This window comes from Uranotaenia lowii, chromosome 1, assembly GCF_029784155.1.
Source record: "Uranotaenia lowii strain MFRU-FL chromosome 1, ASM2978415v1, whole genome shotgun sequence".
Classification (NCBI taxonomy): domain Eukaryota; kingdom Metazoa; phylum Arthropoda; class Insecta; order Diptera; family Culicidae; genus Uranotaenia; species Uranotaenia lowii.
The window spans coordinates 5321404-5328298 of NC_073691.1; the positions used below are offsets into that span (position 1 = coordinate 5321404).

The 6895-nt window shown below is 34.3% G+C and overlaps 1 long non-coding RNA gene across 1 annotated transcript; it reads right to left on the bottom strand.

Annotated features, from left to right (window-relative positions):
• Positions 1 to 2239: 2239 nt before the first annotated feature.
• Positions 2240 to 4227, bottom strand: LOC129740474 (uncharacterized). Its single transcript, XR_008736255.1, has 3 exons — positions 4122 to 4227; positions 2424 to 2492; positions 2240 to 2361 (listed from the first exon to the last, which is right to left on the bottom strand). It is a non-coding gene; the product is annotated as an uncharacterized LOC129740474 (long non-coding RNA).
• Between the last annotated feature and the right edge of the window lie 2668 nt (positions 4228 to 6895).

Consider the following 6895-nt stretch of genomic DNA (forward strand, 5'->3'; position numbering starts at 1 on the left):
ATAATGCCTAGTGCTTGATAACCAGAATACAAAACAAGTTTTCAAAATAAAACAAATAAAACTTTTGGAACTTATTGAAAGATGTAAGCTACTGTTGTCTAACACATTTGAAGCAGTAATGTTCAGGTAGGATGGTGAGATAATGTACATTATTGTCATTTTCATTCAATATTGCAGATTTTTTTTTCTGACATGTATGATAGAAATGAGAATTCAAAATAAATTGAAAATCTTAACCTGTAAAACACAATTATATTTAAAATTTCGGACTCAACCTTAATTAGCAAATATACAATGAAAAACAGATAAGCAAAAAAGGTAAAAATTAAATGAAGAGTTCGATCTATAGCTTGTTTAATCAGAATAAAAAAAACAGTTTTTATAACTAAAAACAGAACCTCAACAATTTCCTTTCAGAGTGGATATCAACGAATGTTTTGAATATTCTTAACAAATATATTTAATTTGTGATTTGAACGCTAATGATTTGTTTGAAAATTTCAAGCTAAAATTAAAATAACGCGTTGCTAGGCATAATGGCATTTCATTATGAAAATTTTTTGAAGTTTCTATCATTAAAATATTGTGTAGATTGAGAGAAAAAGTAATAGTGCTGGTTTTTGCGTCTCGTTTATTTTTTATATTTTTTTTTTTTTAATATATACAATTTGATTCAAGAGTTATGTAACAATATTTCGAAAATGTAAAATATCTATTAATGCTAAAACTGAAGATTTCATACACATACGGCAATCGCAGACATTTTTTTTTGTTTTAATTATTCAATTAGTTTTCAGGTATCACGATAAACCAATAAATACTTAGAACTTCGCCTTTAAATTTGTAATCTAAGATTGCAAATGAAAATAACACATTGACAGGTGAGCAATTGCAGAATCAATTACACTAGTATGACACATGAAGGAGTTTTATTGAATTTATATTTTAAAAAGCTTAGTAAGAATTTGAACTTTTAGGAGCATGACAGTGTTCAATATGCAAATAACTTAGTACACCGATAATCAAGAAACAAAATTTATTTCATATTAATCATGATTAAAAGTAAAATATCATCGGAATATTAATAATTTTTAAGTTCAGTCAATAAAATATCAGACATGAGAAGTTTGCACGATTAAATTTCTAAGAAAGATGTATTGGAAATCATTCGAAAAACGAAGAAATGTGATAATAATTTAGGGTTTCACTTGTTTCAGTTGAAAATGTCTATCCTATTATTTGATCAAGAATAGGATTGAAAAAAATTAGATCGCACTGGTCAAAAGTGTGTCCTAATCTTATCCTTCCACCCACTTTCCAAAACAAAATTATTTGCTAGGATGCAGAGGTAACCTCGGTCCTAAAGCACAAATTTATTTCTTTCATCCCCTTCTCTTTCTTCCATTCTATCCATTGACTACTAGGACGTGGCCGGCGCCGTTATTGACGCCCAAAGAGAGAGCATCAGTTTTGTGCAGTGTGAATGAGTTGCTAGTCCCAAGCACCATTCATTTGACCTCTGAACAAAATTTATGGCCTCGGTCAATCACGGAGTAGCAACCATTGGCGATGTGGAATTCGTTCTACTGAGCCACGCCTGCGATCATGGATTCGAAATGCATTTGTTTAAAAAAGAGAGTCATACAATAATGTCATTAACTTAATATTAAAAGAAACAAACTCGTTCAGTGAAAATCATTTTGTAATAATTGATAATAAAGCATTTCGGGTTCAATGATTCAGGTGGATGTGAGTAGTCAATCAAGCTAAGCTAAGCTAATTCTAATAAATACCTTTGATTGTTTTAGAATTTTTCGACATAAGTATCCATATTTAGTCCTAAGATTTCAGTTTCAGATTTGTAGTTTTGTGTCTATAAAGAGATCGGATAATTTAATCAGAATAAAACCGAAATGAAAACTTAAGAGATGATTTTATTTGATAAATATAAAAAACCATTTTCAAAAACATCACAATAAAATATTTTTATTTTTTGTAATCGATGCCTGAAAATGTCTTCAAAAAACTATTCTTTGGTAAACTTTTTCTTTACCAGAGTCTGCCCTTCTTGGGCTGTTCAAATACGGGGTGCCCTATTTTGCCTAAGCCTTTTAGAAGAAAGGAGGCGTGAAAACAGAACTAGTCACACAGTCTTTTCCTATCAGAATCCTGTCTTAATCTTTGTCCATAGATTGTCATCTTGGAACAAAAACTTTAAAGATGTCTGGAAATCTTACTATCAGCCAGCCTTAAAAACGTTAAACGAAACACTGATTTTCTAGGTTCCATATGTATTGGATCTGTCCCTTGGATGGCCATCGGTCATGAAACATCGCATCTGCCAACGGTGATTATCAAGTTCTGTAAACATCACAGAAAATAATTCACTAGAATGATAAAAAAGTTTAACACAAAATACACACCTTCAAAACCGGCTGTTTTCAATTTCCGGAACTTTTTTTTCTATCGCTAATAAACAAGGGCCAAAATGCCTAAAAATGGAAAAATATAGAAAAATCATGACCAATGGTTTTGCTTAGATTTTTTTTTTTTTTTTTTTTTTTTTTTTTTTTTTTTTTTTTTTTTTTTTTTATGCGGCAGCTTGTAAGAAATCACAGAGCCTTTTTGAGGCTAAAACTTCTCACCGCGGGGGAAAGCTAGGTACATGAATTGGGAAGGAGTTGGACGAGACCGTAATACACCAGAGGGACTAAGCACTGGCACTCAATTGAACACTGGTTGCTCCCTGATAGGTTTGAAGGTCAGGGAGCTGTATTACGAGCAAAAGGGTTTTACTTTTCATTGCTTTTGTGATGTGAAGTGCTGTGTTGTGTAATGTAACATACAAATAATAGCCACTGTGAGCTGAGGTTTGTTGTTACGATGTCAAATACTGTGTTGTGTAATAAAACAGACAAATAATAGCCACTGTGGGCTGAGTTCTGTTGTTACAATGTGTTATACTGTGTTGTGTAATGTAACAGACAAATAATAGCCACTGTGGGCTGAGTTTTGTTGTTACAATGTGTTATACTGTGTGGTGTAATGTAACAGACAAACAATAGCCAATGTGGGCTGAGGTTTGTTGTTACGATGTCTAATGCTGTTTTGTGTAATGTAATGTAACAGACAAATAATAGCCACTGTGGGCTGAGGTTTGTTGTTACGATGTCTAATTGTGTGGTGTGTGATGTAACAGACAAAAAATAGCCACTGTGGGCTGAGTTTTGTTGTTACAATGTGTTATACTGTGTTGTGTAATGTAACAGACAAATAATAGCCACTGTGGGCTGAGTTTTGTCGTTACGATATGTAATGCTGTGTTGTGTGATGTAACAGACAAATAATAGCCACTGTAGGCTGAGTTTTGTTGTTACGATGACTAATGCTGTGTTGTGTTATATGGAACAGACAAATAATAGCCACTGTGGGCTGAGTTCTGTTGTTACAATGTGTTATACTGTGTTGTGTAATGTAACAGACAAATAATAGCCACTGTGGGCTGAGGTTTGTTGTTACGATGTCTAATGCTGTGGTGTGTGATGTAACAGACAAATAATAGCCACTGTGGGCTGAGTTCTGTTGTTACAATGTGTTATACTGTGTTGTGTAATGTAACATACAAATAATAGCCACTGTGGGCTGAGTTTTGTCGTTACGATGTGTAATGCTGTGTTGTGTGATGTAACAGACAAATAATAGCCACTATGGGCTGAGTTTTGTTGCTACGGTATGTAATGTTATGTTGTGTCATATGTTTAGTAAACAAATAATGTGTGATGTAATATTGACCCATTGACCACTGAATGATATGTAATGTAGTGTAAAGTGTAAATTCCCGGTCAAACAATCATTACTGATCGGACCAATGAATGCTTGGTGGGGCGTTGGTAAAAAGCCCTGGGGCCAACACCATATCTCAGTTCACTTGCATTCTAAGTGAACTGAGGGTGCTCCTAAGTATCGCAAAATGTGGTATTATGACAACGGAAAGATACTTAGGCGTCAAGGCATACCCAATTATATCAGAGTGATATAATTGAGCCCCCCACCACGCCCAGGGAGAAAAATCATGACCAATGGTTTTGCTTAGATGTATTCTAAATATTGACATGACTTACCAGCAAAACAAATCCTCCTGAGCCTCACAATCCATTTCAAATTTTCAGATACGTAAACAATTCTGAATGTCAATTGAAACAAACATTGACTACTTGATGTGATACCACATAGCAAGTTGTAATATTACACCAATGAGGTACATAGATAGGTGGTGAGATAGGCGCTATGCAATCGTAGTGGTAATGTTTTTTTCTCGTAAACATTGTAACCATGGCAAAAGGTGACGTCACTACCGACTCGAAAAATCAACGAAGTCGGCTGCTTGTTATTTTGGTTACAAAACAAACATTCGACAACTGGGAAAACGATCTTTTCACATTCCATTCGATTTCGAAACATCAAACTTTATTTGGTGCGCGTCGCTAAAACTATACCATGGATCCATGATATTAGGGAACGAAACTTCCGCTCTCGGTAGAAGTGCTATCGCCAACGAAACCACCGCACGAGGACGAAATTTCAACTTACGATTATCAGCATCCCCTTTTGATGCTAGGACAGTATCGGTGTGCGCGTAGCCACAACTCCCCAGCCCGACGAACAGAACTTAATTGAGTACACCGAATTGCGATGTAGATCTTTCAGACTGTTTGGATCAGGTACGTGAATGGTTCATGTATAATTTTGAAACTGGAAATTTATGTTTTCATTCTGCACGTTTTACAGGGTCCAGCATGATCCTTTCTAGGGCGATGCAGCCATCTTTGACCGGTGGCAAATGTGATGGATGCAATTTTGGCTGAGAAAATCCTCCCCCTGTAGGAGATATATTTCAAAATTTTCCTGGGATTTTTATGACACTCTTCGTGCATTGTGCACGCCATTCGTTTCTAGGTTGGCTCCCGATGATTTAATCAATCTAAAGGCAACAATTTATTTCCTGCTCTCGGAAAGGAATAATGTCGGTATCGGAACATTTATCGGGAAAAATAATGTGATCAAAGCTAAACGATGTCAGTTGATAAGGTCCACAAACAGTTATCGAATAAAGTGAAGAAATACAAATTAATTAAAAACAAATTTTTAAATCCGAAAAATCATTCATAGTACAACATATTTTCCTTCTCCTTTCAAGGACACTTAATGAAATCCACACATTAAAACTATGACTGTGTCTTTAAATTTTTTTTTTTGTTTCGATTATAGTCGTTTTACCATCATTATGGCATTCGCGACTTTATCAACGTTACAGTTGGCGGATCGTTATTGAAAAACTTTTCCGGTACAACTGTGTTCGATGTTTACTCTTGGGCTCGAACTCGCAGACATCTTCTCAGGAGGCAACAGACTTGCCAACTGAGCTATATCACAAGCCCATTAGTGTGTCTTTAAAGAACTGTAAAAATTTATGTATGAGAACACTATTCTATAAACAGTTTCTCAAGGTACATAGAACGCCAAATGAAAAAGTAAATAGTATGGGAGAGTGGGGAATCAAGGGCCACTTTTTTTCGTTGTTCCATAACTTCTTTATTCTAAAAGATAAAATGAAAATAAAAAATTGTATGGTTTTCTACATTTTCAAGGTATCATAAGGTTTTTTTTTAAATTTTTAATAAGTTTTTTTCCCCAAATTCTGACTGTTTAAAAAAAAGCAATATTTTTTGGATTTTGAAAAATGGTGGGGAATCGTGGGCCACCAAATCCAAATTGACCAAATAACATGCAAAGTTTATGAGTTGACCCAAAACTGTGATTTCCTAATTCATTTCGTTATTTTAAAGCAATTTCAGATGATGAAATAAAAAAGAGAGCTGTGTATGATCGCATAGACTCCAAAACCTGGCTCGTGAACGTTTTGGCAAAATTTGTTATACAGGATGGACAAAATATTTCTCATAACTCTTCATTTGGCATAAGAAAACTTTACAGATAGGTAAAACGTATTTTAAGTTCTGAATGTGTATAAAAACATAAAAATATAGGTGATTCAAGATGTGTGGCCCACGATTCCCCACAAGCTATGATTTGCAAATTGGTTGCGTTTGTGTGACTTATTGATGTTTCATCAAAAATTCCTTTTCCACGTGAAAGATCATGACAAAACTAAGATCATAAGCGTATGAGCATATTTCTGTTATGCACCTTTGGTTCCCCATCGATGAAATTAGCGGGTGTTTTTTTAATCATGTAAGTAAATTTTTCAAACTTTTTTTAGCTTGATAAATAAAAGAAGCATATGATGCATATTTCAGTCAACAACATATAGGAATATATGCTCACACAAAGCGACGACGATGACAGTTGGTTTGAGATTTTTATCTTAACACACATCTAAGATATTAAAAGTGGCCCACGTTTCCCCATGGCCCACGATACCCCACTCTCCCCTAAGTATCGAACTATAATATCTGAAACCTAAATTAACGATTGATTTGCTTTCTGATGACTTGCTTTTAAAATCTGTTAGGAGACTTGAATGGAAAAAAAGTTTAGTACATTACCGAGAACAGTCATCTTATCGCTTTATTACGCCTTCAGTTATAGTTAACTTCAATCATCACAAATTGTTTCATTTTTATTTATATTCCAGTATTCAATTCATTTCGAATTCATATCAGGGCCATTAGAAGAATGGTTATAATCTGAAATAAGAAAAACTACTGTTGAACTTTTATTTCATTTTCACAATATGTACAAAATATACATTTCATCACATTTTGTTCAAACACCAACTTGTACCTTGTGGCAATACTCAGATGAATTAGCAATTGAACTTTCGATGTAGGCTTAGAGCGATAAGCTGTACTTTGGAAGCTTACTTTCCAACATC